The 16198-nt window shown below is 43.9% G+C and overlaps 1 protein-coding gene across 36 annotated transcripts in view; it reads left to right on the forward strand.

The window, feature by feature from the left end:
• LOC129057501 (DNA-binding protein RFX8-like) overlaps positions 1–16198 on the forward strand; it is a 103067-nt gene that overhangs the window by 50267 nt on the left and 36602 nt on the right. The window lies entirely within an intron of this gene.

A 16198-nucleotide genomic window follows, 5' to 3' on the forward strand; every position in this document is an offset into this window, starting at 1 on the left:
GTAATCCCAGCACTTTGGGAGGCTGGGGTGGAAGAATCGCTTGAGTTGAGTTCAGTAGTTCAAGACTAGCCTGGGCAACATGGCAAAACTCCATCTCTACTAAAAAATACAAAAGTTAGCCAGGGATGGTGTTGTGCACCGGTAGTCTCAGCTACTCGAGAGGCTGAGGTGGGAGGATCACCTGAGCCTGACAAGGTCCAGGCTGCAGTGAGCCGTGATTGCGTCCCTGCATTCCAGCCTGGGTGACAGAGTGAGACCCTGTCTCAAAATAGTAATAATAATAATAAATTAATAAATAAAAGAACCATTCATATTTTAGTTGTATCTAACTGAATTTTTGGTTGTTCTGTCTTTAAGTCCTCCTTAAGGAAACACACATATCACATCAACATTTAACCAATGCCCCTTTGTCAGCCTCTGGCAATGTCATTGGCCAGAGAAGTGCATTTCTGCTTCATTTCCTTAAGACATTTCTCATTTTGACTGTCATCCAGTTGCCAAAGCCATTTTTCACCGAGTCTATCCTTCTCAACCTTTCTGCAAAATTGGACACAATTGGGCACCTCTCTCAAAGCTTCCTTTAGCCCTCAGGACTGTGTCATCCAACACCCCCCACCCCAGCCCTGAATCCTCAGTCTCCTGCTCTTTCCATTCTCCAGTAAGCTTGGGCTTTCCCCGAGATCTCATCTTGATAATCGCCATTACTCTTCCTACCGTTTGGCCCCAGACATCTCATTCTTTTTTATCTTTCACCTGTGGCCTCCTGCAGGTGGATGACTCCTGAATCCTCACTGGTCCTGACCTTGCCCACATCCTAGGCATTCCTCCCTGGCTCTCTACTGGACATTTCCATTTAGATGACCCACTGGTACCTCACACTCAACATATGGAAATCTAAATTTAGCCTCTTCCTCCAAATTGTCTCTGCCCCTTGATTTTCTTAGTTCAATCTTGATACCAAGAGATAGAACCTATACAAAGTGTCACTCCAAAGCCACCCCTGACCCCCGTGGGTCACAAAGCCTTGTTAACCTTTCTCTTTAAGTTCTCCTGAACTCACTCTTTTTGGTAACCAATATCTCCTTTAATCCTTTGTCATCTTACACTGAAATTATTTTCAGTGATCCCATATGGCCTCCCCCTCCTCAGCCTCTCCCTGCTCTAAACACAGCTACCAGATGAATCCTCCTAAAATTCTACATTTGCTTTGTCTCTTTCCTGCTCAGAAACACGTAAGTGCTTGTTCTTACCTGCTGGATAAAGACCAACCCTAGGCTGGTGTTAGCCAAGTTCCTTCTGACTCCACTTTCCAACCATGTTACTTATTTCTCCCCAATACCAACCATAATTTAAGCCACACTCACGTTTCCCTGAACCTATCAAATGCAGTCCACCTTTGCTCCCACCATCCAACCTTCTATAGTGCCATTTCTTCTTGTCTCTGTCTAATGGGACCTTCCTGAATCCCGTCCGTACCTTCTGGACATACCTCAGAGATCACCTGCCCCATGGGACCATCCCCAACAATGCCAGGTACAGGAAAGCTCTTTCTTCCACTTCTTCATGCTGATCACTGTCCATCCATACAACCAGCATTCCTGCTATTTGAGCCTTCTTTGGCATAAAAAGATGATCATATATCCAAGTAGCCAAGGACAATATCAATTTCACTTGGAGCCCTGCATAATTATTAATTGTGCTCCTTTCACTCTCAAAGGTGTTCTAGTTTGAACAATAAATTAAAATGAATTATATGGTTACCTTTGGTATAAAGCATCCTGTGTATGAGGCAGCTGCTGTGGTAGAGAGATGAGGAGCCTCCAGTATAGGTAAGACAAGGACCCTTTTCTCTGATAGCTGAAGAGGGAGGCTAAGATGTCCATTTACTTTGATCCTCATATATAACATGACGAGTGTCAGAAAGGTAAAAAAGGTACCATAAGAACTCAAAGATGTGGAACACACATTTTAGATAGGTGACCATGAAGGGCCTACAAGGGCGTTGGGCTTTGAGTGAAGCAATGAAGAACAGATTAGAATTTTGACAGGTGGTGTCGGAGAAGGGGGCAGGAGTGCAGAGGACATCCAGGCTTAGGGGAGCAAAGATAAAGGTACATGAAGGCATGGGCTTCGTCCTGTACAGGCATGCATGGAGCTCTAGTAGAAGAAGATGAATCTGGAGGGAAAGTTCAGGGGGCCTAGATTACCAGGCTGGGCGGTGGGGGGTGTCCACAAGTCCTTTGGAGGCTTCCTTTGAGAAATAGGGTGGAATATCCACAAGGGCAGAAACCATGGAGCTTTGTTTGTTTCTGTTGTGCCGTGGTTTGAATGTTTGTGTCCTTCCAAAATTCACATTGAACCTGATCCCCGATGCAACAATATTAAGAGGTGGGGCCTTTCCAAGATGATTAGGCCATGAAGGCTCCACCCTCATGAATGGGATTAATAACCTTGTAAAAGAGGCTTCAGAGAGCTAGCTGGCCCTTTCGTCTCTTCTGCCATGTGAGGACACAGTGTTCATCTCTGTCATCCTTCTGCCTTCTGCCACATGAGGATGTAGCAACAAGGTACTATCTTAGAAGCAGAGAGCAAGAACTGGAGTTTGTTATGTTAAGTTAAATAAGCCAGACACAGAAAGACAAATATTGCATGTTCTCACTCATAGGAGAGAGCTAAAAGAAGTTTATCTTGTGGAGGCAAGGAGTAGAATAGTGGTTACCAGAGGCTGGAGACAATAGGGAGGAATGAAAGGTGGGTTAATGATTAATGGATATCAACATACAGTTAGATAGAAGGAATAAGTTCTAGTATTTGATAGCCTAGCAGGGTGACTATATATTGTGTATTTCAAAATATCTAGAAGATTTGAAATGTCCCAACACAAAGAAATAATAAGTGTTTAAGGTAATGGATATGCTAAACACCCTGATGCATGTATCACAATATCACATGTACCCCATAAATGTATACAATTAGTATGTTAAAAAAGAAGAAGAAGCAAAGAGCAAGCGTTTACCAGACACCAAATCTGCCTGCACCGTGATCTTGGACTTCCCAGCCTCCAGAACTGTGAGAGATAAATTTCTTTTGTTTATAAAGTACCCAGTCTAAGGTATTTTGTTACAGCTGCGGGAACAAGGACATATTCCCAGAGTGGGCACTGAAATAGCTATTGGAGAACTGAAAATTCAGCATTGGGGTTTAAGAAGAAGAGTTGGGAAAGGAGAGGGTGACGAGCCTGGAGATGGCCCCAGGGCTGCTGCCGTTGTTCAGATTTACGCTGGAATCAGACAGGAGGCAGGTCTGAGAGACCTCTTAGAGGCAGGGTCTTCAGGATCTGGCAGTTGGTCGAGTCAGTGTAGTAGAGGGGAGCAGAGAAGATTCAGTCAAGCCTGTCCCACCTAAACCTCAAACTCAACCTCAAATAAAGTCACTGTGTTCTGTGCCAAACCAGCTCTTCCTCTTACATCTCTTATTCATCTCTTAGTCACAGGGATGGGAAAGTGACATTGGCAAAAATAGAGAAGCTAGGAAAAGGAATAGCTATAATGAGAGATTTATTTTAGTGACTGTTAGAACATCCCTAGTGCAAAAGTGTCCTCTCACTTCCTGATCTGTAGGCTCCTGAAAGGCTGGGTGTAGATCCTGCATTCCATTTTGTGCCCCCCCCACCCCCACCCCCTGGCACCTAGCAGTCAGTTAACTAACAGACAATTTGGAGAGCCCTGCATGCTCCAGGAAAACAAGTAACTAGGCAGGCACTCGGCACTCAGAGGGGAGAGACCATTAGTGTCCCGGGGACTCTGTTTGTTTCCGATGTCACAGAGAGAGGGGCTAGGAGTGGCCTTTGTGGGGGAATCAAAATAGGCTTTATCATCGGTGAGGAAGAGGAGGACTGCTAGAGGACAAAGATAAAGGCAAGAGTGACATCGGCTGGTCATGAGATAAGCCCAGCAACAGGTGTTTTTCATGTACTCTATGCTCAGCATATACTTAATAATTGATCAACTTGGCAGGGAGCAGTGGCCCACACCTGTAATCCCAGCATTTTCGGAGGACAAGGTGAGTGGATCACGAGGTTAGGAGATTGAGACCAGCCTGGCCAACATACTGAAGCCCCATCTCTACCACAAATATAAAAATTAGCCAGGTGTGGTGGCGCGTGCCTGTAGTCCCAGCTACTTGGGAGACTGAGACAGGAGAATTGCTTGAACCCAGGAGGTGGAGGCTGCAATGAGCCGAGATCATGCCACTGCACTCCAGCCTGGGCGACAGAGTGAGACACCATCTCAAAAAGAATAACAAAAAACAAAAACAAACAAAAATAATAGATCAACTTTAAAGTCTTGGCCAACTAAGAGATTTTTTTTTTAAAGCGTTAAGATTTAAGGATAACTTCACTACCAATGCCACATTCAGGACACACTAAAAGTGTATTTTAGAAAGCAGAAGTATAAGAAATCGTACACTGTTGTTAATCAGCTGTACTGATGAAAAGTGTCTATTTTATTATATAAGGACCTGTGTGACAAATTCCTCATAAAAATTAGGTCTCAAAATAAATAAGTTTATCTCTCTGGTTTTCAGGTAATGAAAACTCTATAACTCATCTGCCATTTACTTATTTGTTCATTCATTTGAGTTCCTACAATAAGTCAGGCCTGTTCTAGCTACCAGTGATATAGCAGTGAACAAGAAAAACAAGGTCTCTCCTTTTGTTAGCTTAGTTAGGAAAAAAGAATAAAAAAGGACAATAGACCAGGCATAGTGGCTCCTGCCTGTAATCCCAGTGCTTTGGGAGGCCAACATGGACAGATTGTTTGAGTTCAGGAGTTTGAGACCAGCCTGGGCAATAAAGCAAACCCCCATCTCTTCAAAAAATACAAAATTAAATATTTTGTATTTAATGTATATTTATACATAAATATTAGCTGGGCATGGTGGTGCACTTGTGGTCCCAGCTATTCAGGAAGCTGAGGTGGGAGAGTAACCTGAGCCCAGGAGGTCAAGGCTGCAGTGAGCTATGATAACGCCACTGAACTCCAGCCTGGGCTACAGAGCAAGACCCTGTCTCAGAAAAAAAAGGAATAATCTCGAGATGTGACCTGAAGACAATACAATGGAGTCATGGAGAGGCCTCCCTGAGACAACAGCATTTGAACAGAGTGCCAGTCAAGAAGCTAAGTGAAGATCTGGAACAAGCGTTCCAGGCAGAGGAAAGGGCTGTGCAAAAAAAGGCCTGAGGCAGAGATTAGTTCAAGGAGCAAGAAAGTCTGAGCGTGGACTTCAGTGGGTGAGCAGGAGGGTGGGAGGAGAGGAACCTGACCACAGAGGTGAGGTAGAGGTTAGAGAGACTAGGGAGAGGCTTTTGTGGCAGCCCTGGAAGAAACAGCCCATTGAGATGAATGACTTAAATAATTTTAATTCTCCCAAGAGGCAGCAGCACACTATGCAATACTACATGTGGATAAGAGCAGAGACTGGAGCAGACTGTCTGGCTCTACCGCTAGTAAGCTGTGTGATCTTAGGCAGGTCACTCAGTCTCTCTGGGTCTCAGTTTCCTCATCCATTAATTAACGATAACAGTATCTATTTCATGGGACGGTTGTGAGATTACATTAATTAATACAGGGAAAATGCTTAGTGCAGCATCTGGCACACAGTAAACATTCAGTAGGGCTCCTAAGCATATTGATCTGTACTTTGATGTATTTATTTTATCATGTCTGCATGATTTTTTCATGGTATTCATGTATTATTTTTACTCTAGTTATTGTATTTTTCAGTTGCATAATTTCCACTTGATTCTTTTGTATGACTTATATGACTTTGCTGAGGTTTTCAATTTTTTCATTTGTTTCAAAAGAATTGACAATTATTTATTGGAGCATTTTTATAATGACTGCTTGAAAATCCTTGTCAGATAATTCAACATCTGATTCACCTCAGTCTTGGTATCAGTTGATTGTCTTCTCTCATTCAAATGGTGACTTACCTGGTCTTTGGGATTATGGGTGAGTTTCCATTGCATCCTGGGAATTTTGGTTATGTTAGGAGACTCTTGATCCTATGTAAATCTTCTGTTTTAGACAGAAGGCAGTCGCCCTGTTTAGGTTTAGTGTGTAGGTTCTGGCCTACTTTTATGGGCTGTGGGTCCAATGCCAGCTCAGTTTCCTGAGCCTTTGCATGATATTCTTGTCTGCTTCATTCTTCTGGCACTGCTGAGACTTCTGATTAATCCCTACTGGTGCCACCTGCAGGGGCTCAACCCACTTCCATGGACCACTTTCTGTGGAGAGTGGGGAGAGCCAGAGTGGCTGGGCCTGGGTCTCCTTATGCCCTTTGGTGTAAGGAGGGAGGCATCAGGCTCTGCCAATGTTGTCATGTGGGGAGCATGACCTGCCATTTCAGTGCTCCACATGTGGAATGGGCATTGAATTGACCCATGGCTTCACTACTATGCATGCAGGTGGACAGTAGTGACCCTACATACACATACCCAGAGCACTGGCAGGCAGGCTGATCCTGATCCTGCCTGCCTGCCAGTGCTCTGGGTGTGGGTGTATGGAGCATGCAGGTCAGTCTACCAGAACTCTGAAGCTGCTGCTGTGGGCAGATGGGTCACCAGTTCATGCCCTCGTTGTGGAAAGAGGGTTGCAGCCCCCTACTAGGTCTCCACTGGACTTCCCTTCCCTTTCCTAGTCCTTTGGCCAAAGTGCAGGCTTTTCTTGGGATTTTATGCCTACGCCTATTGACATAACAGACTGTGTTGCACATTTCTCCAGTGCTCAGTCCAGGGGTGTGTGGAAGACAAAAAGAAAACCCAGGGAACCCACCACATTGTCATTTCTCTACTCCTGTCATCTCTACCCAGTCTAACTTCTTCTTTCCAGCTTTCAGAGCTCTTCTATCCTTGTTTGTAGAATAATTTCCAAATATTTAGTTGTATTAGAGGCAGGAAAGGAAGGTGAATCTACACCACCTTGTTCCCTGTACATGATTTGTAATACAAACTACCACAGATGCTTTTTGAAAACAAACCATATATACATTAGGAACCAATATTACTAGTGAGTGGAATGCTTAATTATATGATTGTGCCTAATACTTCAAAATATGATCAGTCAAAATACGATGGTGGAGACTTCTGGTTGGGACAAGATGAACATATTTCTTCATGCCCCTCCACACTAAGCACAACTGTAAACCCTGGAAATAATGCAAGAGGCAACCAAAGGAAAACTCTGAAAGGTGGTGATAAGAGAGTGAGCTGGTTTGGGACCCAGGACTGTACAATCAGCACCGCAGCAGAGCATCTTGCATCCCCCACCCTGCACCCTGAAACCCAGACTCAATGTTTTCCAAGCCTGAAGTAGGAAGAGAAGGCAACCCAGGTAGATTCATTCTTCCTTCCTTGAGTTGCTCTAATAATATCAGGCAAAATAATTTTGGGGTTGGTTAATAGAGAAAATACTCTCCTTCCTTCCTGGGTCTGAGACACTCCTTTTCTACCAAGAGATACTGAGGGTGTGAGCCGATCTGCCTAGAGAGACCCAGCTTCAACAAGCCTCTTGGTCCAGGAAGCCTCTTTGTTCTGCAGCCTGAATGACACTCTTCCGCTCCCTAGAGGCTGCCAGGAGCATCAGTAGGAGGAGTACTTCCCTCATGGAGAGAAGTCCCAAAGTCTAGCCCGGGGAAACCCTTCTCCCTCCTCAGGTAGCACCAGCAGGAACCAGTGGGAGGCCCAGAGGCACCAGATAAACCAAGCAGGCTGAAACAACACCACAAAGGCTCTGAAAATTAAGCTTTTGAAAACAAAAAACAAAGGAAAAAAAAAAAACCCCTGGAAGTAGGCAGAAAAATAACACATTACCTATAACAGTGATTTGAATGGCAACACATTTATCATTGAAACCACCAAGAAAGCTAGAAGGAAGTGGCACAAAAGGTTTCAAGGGCTGAGATAAGAACTGTCAACCACAATTTCTACATCCAGCAAATTTATTTTCAGGAATGAAAGGGAAATGAAAATATTCCCAGGCAAAGAAAAACCAAAAGAATTTGCCACTAGCTGACTCACCCTTAGAGATCAGCTAAAGAAAGTTTTTCAAAGAGAAGGGAAATGGTAATAGAAGGAATGTTGGAGTATCAGAAGAGAAAAAACAATGGGAAGAGCAGAAATATGGGATACATACAATACACTGTCCTTTGCTTCACAAGTTCTATGAATCATGTTTGATGAAACAAAAATCAGGCCTCCATCTGGTACTTGAGACAATGATATTTAAAAGTGGGGAAGATAAAGAGGCCTAAATGGAAAAGAGATTTCCACACCTCACTCAAAGTGGTGAAACATTGCCAACAACAGACTGTGGTAAGTCACACGTGTCTATTGTAATACTCATGTGACCACTATGAGAACTATACCAAGAGATGCACTCAAAAATACTACAATTAAATCAAGATAGAGTCCTCAATGCTGTTTAGTCCTCAGAAAGGCAAGAAAAGAGAAATAGAAGAATAAGAACCAAAGGAAACAAATAGAAAACAAGTAATAAAATGGCAGACTTAAGTGCTAACATACCAAGAATTACCTTAAATGTAAATTATCTTATATAATCAGCCAAAAGACAAGACTGGCAGAGTGAATTTAAAAAGAAAAAAATGACTCAAGTATATACTGTTGCCAAGAAACTCACTTCAAATTCAGTGACATAGGCAGGTTGAAAGTAAATGGATGGAAAAGATGTAACTTGCAAACATTAATCCACGGATAGCAGGAGTGGCTATGTTCATATCTAATAAAGCAGACTTCAGAACAAAGAAAATTACTAGGGACAAAAAGGGACTGACTTAGTCCATTTTCTGTTGCTTATAACAGGATACCTGAAACTAGGTAATTTATAAGGAAAATGAATTTATTTCTTACAGTTATGAAGGCTGAGAAGTCTAAGTTCAAGGGGCCACATCTGGTGAGGGCCTTCTTGCTGACAGGGACCCTCTGCAGAGTCCCGAGGTGGCCCAGGACATCACATGGCAAGGGGGCTGAGTGTGCTGGCTCAGGTCTCTTCCTCTTTTACAAAGCCAACAGTCTCATTCCCATGATAACCCATTAATCCATGAATCCATGAATTCTTAAGGGCAGGGCCCTCAAGATCAAATCACCTATCTCTTAAAGGCCTCACCTCTCAATACTGCCACATTGAGGATTAAATTTCAACACAAGGGCTGGGTGTGGTGGCTCATGCCTGTAATCCCAGCACTTTGGGAGGCCGAGACGGGCAGATCACGACATCAGAAGATCGAGACCATCCTGGCTAACCCGGTGAAACCCCTTCTCTACTAAAAATACAAAAACAAAATTAGCCAGGCGTGGTGGCGGGTGCCTGTAGTCCCAGCTACTCAGAAGGCTGAGGCAGGAGAATGGCGTGAACCTGGGAGCCAGAGCTTGCAGTGAGCCAAGATCGTGCCACTGCACTCCAGCCTGGGCGACAGAGCGAGACTCTGTCTCAAAAAAAAAAAAAATTCAACATGAGTTTCAGAGGGGACAAATATTCAAACCATAACTAGGACCTTATATAATGATGAAAGGATCAATCCCCCAGGAAGACATAACCATCCTAAATGTGTGCACACTGAGCAATCAAACTGCCCTTTCTTTTTCTCTGAGCCGTACTTCAGTGAATTCAGGTTATTCTAGCAAATCTCACCACTGCGCTAGGGATCTCCAAGACCACCTCCACTTGCAGAGATCCAGTAGAAGGACTCACAGGACTTAGCATATAATCGTACGCATGGCTAAGATTTATGACAGTGACCCAGTAAAGATACCCAGGATCATGATGGAAAAAGAGGCAGAGTCTGGTGGAACCCTTGTGAGGCTTCCTGTGTGCTCTCCCCTCCCCCATGAGGGATCATACAAAGTTCACTCCTCCCCCAGCAATGAAATGCAGCAACATGTGTTTGAGGTTTCTTCCCAGGGAAGCCCATTAGAGACTCGGCACCTAGAGTTTTTATTGAAAGCTGGTCACATAAGCACCCTATGTCTAGCACATGCCAACATTATAGACTCCTAAAAGGAAAGCAGGTGTTCAGCATAAACCATATTCTTTGTACAGTCTAGGCACAGGGAGCCACTCTTATCAGTTAATGGTTGACTGGGAACACTCCAAGAGCCAAGTTCCCAGACCCTAGCCAAGGGCCAAACTTGGCAGCAGAGCTTTCTACAAGAGCAGTCTCAGGCCTGCAGTGTTATCTCTTTTCTGCACAGCTGCATAACCCTGTGGATATGCTTTAAATAAACATTGACTTGGACTCTTTAAATGGGTGAATTGTATGGTATATGAATTATCTCCCAATGAGATTGTTTTTTTAAATCCCAGCAAGATTTTCTCGTAGACATAGACAAGCCTCTTCTAAAAAGTTATATGGAAAAGCAAATTGCTCAAACAAACTTGACAAAAAGGAATAAAATGGGAGGTGAACACTCTCCCTTATATTAAGGCTCACCGTATAGCCACAGCAATCAGGATGGTGTGGTATTGATGGCGGCATGGACACACAGATCACTGGAACTGAGTGAAGGATACAGAAATAGATCCGCTCGGCTGTGCATGGTGGCTCACACCTGTAATCCTAGCATTTTGGGAGGCTAACAGGAGAATCACTTGAACCTGGGAGGTGGAGGTTGCAGTAAGCCGAGATTGTGTCATTGAACTCCAGCCTGGGTGACAAAAGTGAAACCCCATCTCAAAAAAAAAAAAAAATCTACTCAAATACGTTCCACTGATTTTTGTCAAGGGTACAAAATTAATTCAATGAAAGGGGCTGCTTTCAACAAATGGTGCTGGAACAATTAGAAAACCAGAGGCAAAAAAAAAAAAAAAATGAACCTCAGTCTAATCTTCACAATGTATATGAAAATTAACTCAAAATGGATCGTAGACTTAAAGCATAATATTAAACTTTAAAAACCTTGGACAAAATCATTGGGACTTGCACACAAAAAGTTCTCAGACCAGACACCAGAAGTATGATCCATAAAAAGAAAATGTAAAGTTGGACCACATCAAAATCAAAACTTTTGCTCTCAGAAAGCCCATGTGAAGAGGAGGGAAAGACAAGCTACAAATGGGAGGAAAACATTTGCAAACCACATAACTGACCAAGGACTAGTATCTAGAATATAGAAAGAAGGCTCAAAACTCAACAGTAAAAGAAACAAACAATCCAATTAGAAAATGGGCAAAAACATAAACATATGTTAAAGCAATTGTAAATATGCACATGAAGGGACACTCAGTCCATTAGTCACTGTGGAAATACAAATTAAAACCACAAAGAGGCGGGGCATGGTGGCTCACACCTGTAATCCCAGCGCTTTGGGAGACTGAGGCAGGTGGATCACCTGAGGTCAGGAGTTCAAGACCAGCCTGACCAACACGGTGAAACCCTGTCTCTACTAAAAATACAAAAAATTAGCCAGGCATGGTGGCGGGTGCCTGTAATCCCAGCTAGTCAGGAGGCTGAGCCAAGAGAATCGCTTGAACCTAGGAGGCGGAGGTTGCAGTGAGCCTAGATTACGCCATTGCACTCCAGCCTGGCAACAAGAGTGAAACTCCGTCTCAAAAAGAAATAAATAAATAAAACATAAAACCACAATGAGATATCACTACTCACCTACAAGATTGACTAAAATAAAAAATAGTGACAGTACCCAATGCCAGCAGGGATGTAGAGAAGCTAGGTCACTCACACAATGGGAAGGTAAAATGGTCTAGCCACTCTGAAATACAGTTTGGCAGTTTCTCATTAAACCAAACATACAATTTACCATCCAAACCAGCAACTGCACCTTGGGCATTTATTCCAGAGGCGTGAGAACTTATAGCCACACAGAAGCTTGTATACAAACATTCATAGCAAGTTTATGTGTAATAGCCCAAAACTGGAATCAGCCTAGATGTCCTTCAATAGGTGACTGTAAATAAACTATGATCCATCCATAGTGTGGAACACTACTCAACAATAAAGAGGAATAAACTATTACTTGGAAGCAATCTAAGTGTCCATCAACTGATGAATGGATAAAGAAAATTTGGTACATATACACAGTGGAGTAGTATTCAGCTGTAAAATGGAATGAGATCCTGTCATTTGCAACAACATAAATAATGAATAAGATCTAATATTCACTAGCACAGCAGGTGACGATAGTCAATAATAATTTAATTGTATATTAAAAAATAAAAGTATAATGGTATTGTTTGTAACACAAAGGATAAATGCTTGATGTGATGGATACCCCATTTATCCCGATGTGATTATTACACATTGCCTATATCAAAATATCTCATGAACCCCATAAATATATACACCAACTATGTACACACAAAAATTGAAAATTAAAAAAAAAGAGGAACAAACTATTGACACACAACTTGAATGAATCTCTAGGGAATTTTGCCGAGTGGAAAAAACTCCAATCCCAAAAAATTATATAGCATGAGTCCATTTATAAAATATTTTGAAATGACGTAGGGGTGGGGAAAGCAAGAGAGGAATGTGGTTGTTTGTGGTGGTGGATACATGAACCTGCACAGGTGATACAATTGTCTAGAAATAAATATACACACAAATGAGTTGAAGTAAAACTTGGGAAATTTAAGATCAGCAGAGTGTATCAACGTCAGTATCTGGGTTGTGATATTATACCATAGTTTTTGCAAAATATAACCATTGGGGGAAGCTAAGCAGGGTGTAAAAGAGATCTCTCTGAATTATTTCTCTCCTTCCTTCCTTCTTTCTTTTCTTTTGTCTTCCTTTCTCTTTTTTTCCTTCTTTTCTTTTCTTTTTTTTGAAACATCTGTCACCCAGGCTGGAGTGTGGTGACATGGCATAATCACGGGTCACTACAGCCTTGGCCACTTAGGCTCAAGTGATCCTCCTGCCTCAGCCTCCCGAGTAGCTGAGATCACAGGCAGGCACCATCATACCTAGCTATTTTTTTGTTTTGTTTTTTTGTAGAGACAGGGTCTTGTTGTGTTGCCCACACTGGTCTTGAACTCCCGGCCTCAAGGGATCCTCCTGCCTCAGTCTCCCAAGTAGCTGGCGACAGTTGGGAGCCACTGCACTTGTCTAATTATTTTTATTTTTTTGTAGGAGATGGGTCTTACTATGTTGTCCAGGCTGGGCAACTGCTGGGCTCAAGGGATGCTCCTGCCTCAACCTCCCAAAGTGCTGAGATTACAGGCGTGAGCCACTGCACCCAGCCTGAATTATTTCTTACAACTGCATGTAAATCTACAATTATCTTCATAAGAATTTCAATTAAAAATAATAAATCAAGCAGAATCCTATAATTCAGGAAATGACATCATGACAGGCCCCATGAAGTACCCCACAGCCCTTTCCTGCCCATTTCTTGGGGGGTCCAAGGTCTCAGGGTTTCTTCCGCTGATGCCCATTCTCTCTTCTCACGGTTGGAGTGCGACTCCTTCCTTTCTTTCAAAGCACTCTCCTGGCATTTCCATCCGTGCACACAGTTGCTTTTCCTCTGGACACACAGGCATCATTGCCTTTAACAGAACCAGAGCAGGGCTCCTTAGCAGAGGGAGGTCAGAGGCCAACAGAGGACCAGAGTGCTGCCCACCTGGAGGTGGTCAGTCCCCACGGTGTGCAGCTGTGTGTGCACAGGGTGCGTTCTCACACAAGGCTTTTACGGATGTGATCTCTATTGTCTTTAAAACCCAGAAGCGAGCCCTCTAGCAAACCTACGATGAGTATATTGGTCTTTCCCCCAATGTTTTATGCCTGGGTGAAGCAGCCATTTCTCTATGTGTGCAGCAATTGCAGAGTGATTTGCAAAAACTGTCCTACTAATATTTGCCTAAGGGAGGAACTGGAATTTCATTTTGGTTGGGGGTGAGGGTGGTTAAAAAGAGCACGCCTTGCTGGGACCATCTTAGAGTAGAACATACAAGCTCTCCCAAATCAGTTCTCAGAGTCACCGAGCTGTGCGCAGGCTGTTCAAGGGCATCTGATTCATCTTTATCTCTTCTTTCTGGACCTTGTGTTAAGGAAAGAAATGGAAACACCAATAAGAGCATTGTCTTAGAGAGATTTGGCCATGAACCAGGATTGTAGCAAAGGGGCAACTTCTCTCACTACCACCAAGTACTCCAAAGAAGCATAGAATCTAATTAAAATAAATGTAGTCTCAAGATTAGCCCTTATCTCCTCCCTATTGTTTCCATATTGCCCCCTAAGCCCCGGAAGTTTAGGAATTCTGATTCCCAGGTCCCTGAACCTGCACATCCTGCTCCTCCCTCCACACCCATCTGCTGGGGAGGGGAGAAGAGGGTGCCCACAGATGCAGCAGGGGGGTCATGACAGAGCCGGGAACCAGGGCACTGGTGGTCCACTTAACTGGACACCTGGAGAGGTGGCTGAGCAGCAGGTGGGGGCATTCGTTTTCACTGGGGTGGGATGGGGATTGTGGTGAATCGTGCTGAAAAATGCAGAGGCAGCATTTGTCCTCACCAAGGAGAGACCAAGGTTTGATTTTTAAAACAAATGAACAGCTTGAGGCTATTTTTTTAAATGAAAATGACCATAAATGTGCAACGTGTGCCACACGAACAAGACCACTTCACAAAGTCCAGCACATTCCCCCTCCCTTCCTGCTCCCCTATCAGGGCAGAATGGCCTCCCCAGATTCCAATCCCGTTTAGTTGGCAACCAGATTGAGGTTTGGACCTGGGTATAATTGCTGACTCAGAAATTCATGGAAGAATCCAGGCCAAAGTATAAAATACTTTATTATTGTCTAGGGGAACAGGGGAGTGGAGAACGTGTGTGTGTATGTATGTGTACGTGTGTATATGTGCGTGTATTATATCACATCTGGAGAAACAGCTCTGTGTAATTAACCTTTATTCTCCACCTCTTAGGCAAAATCCCTGGGTTTTGTTTCAAGGATAAATTTGTTGTCATTTTCCAAACATGAATCCCCATTCTATGTCATGTAAAGTCTGCAATCAGCCATTGGGAGGCTCAGGTTCCCCTTGGGGATATGTGGAAACAGCCTCGCCCTCATCCCTCCCGAAACACACACACTTTCCTCTCTCACCACGTCAGCTTTTTCAACTCGGCTTATTAAAGGCCTTTAAAAAGCTTCTAAAACTGTGCCTTCAACACGCCGTGCCTTTGTTCTTCCACGCCTTTGTTCTTTTGCAAGCCATGAGCTCAGGGGCGCTGCCTGGCGGGCCTGAGACTGGGGAATGCAGGGCCGCGGGTCCACAGCGGCTGTGCAGACGGTGGAACAGAAGAGGGAGAGGTTCGTCTTCCAGGCTTCACCGCGCTGAGGGCGAGCGGGTTCACAGGGAGCCGGCGGCGGTGGTACCACAGCCTGGTGATGTCAGACACCAGTGGTTCTTTCAGAGGGGTCTCTCCAGCCCCAAGCAGGAGCCTGTTTTCCTTCTGTGTGTGCAGCCAAGGCCCCTGGAGGGGCTGAGAGTTGGGGCTGAGTCTTCCTGGGGCCAGGGCCCCCCACAAGGCCTCCGATGAACCCCAGAGGGCCTCCCTCTCAGGTACTAATAAGGTGTCCAAGTTGCAACCCGCTTTTTGGCCTTGTCCACCCTGTGGTTTTCAAGGCTGGTTAGAACTTGCTAATGCTAAAAAATATGTATTACCTGGTTGCTCTCTGGCAGATTAAAACACATGTGTGGAGAATAACAGCCTAGACTGCACCCTTCCTTGCTTGGGAAAGGTTTTAAAAGGAGGTACCCTCTGAATACCTCTCACGTCGGGAACTGTATCATTTTATCGCTCTCTTGCCCATCTCCAACAGACAGACGCCCGTGCAATGCAACGTGTTATTTGCTGTCTGCCAGTGAAGCTTAACCCCCAGTGGCTGAGTTTTGCCTCAAGAAGGTGAACGTGGATGTGTTATACTTCCCTCACTTCCACATGTCTCCCCCTCGGTCATCATTTTGCAATTAAGGTGTTCATAAAATCGAATGGGTCAGGATACAGTTAAGTAATATAACAATAATGGCCCCAATGCAGAAAACAACTAAACCCCAACACACACAAGACCAGATTTTAAAGGAAGATTGTTCTTGTTAATTTTCAGTTTCAAAAAATTGATATCTTACTTTTTGCTTCTTGTGTACATTTTTTTTGCCACACACGTGAT

The sequence above is a fragment of the Pongo abelii genome, chromosome 12 (assembly GCF_028885655.2).
Source record: "Pongo abelii isolate AG06213 chromosome 12, NHGRI_mPonAbe1-v2.0_pri, whole genome shotgun sequence".
NCBI lineage: Eukaryota > Metazoa > Chordata > Mammalia > Primates > Hominidae > Pongo > Pongo abelii.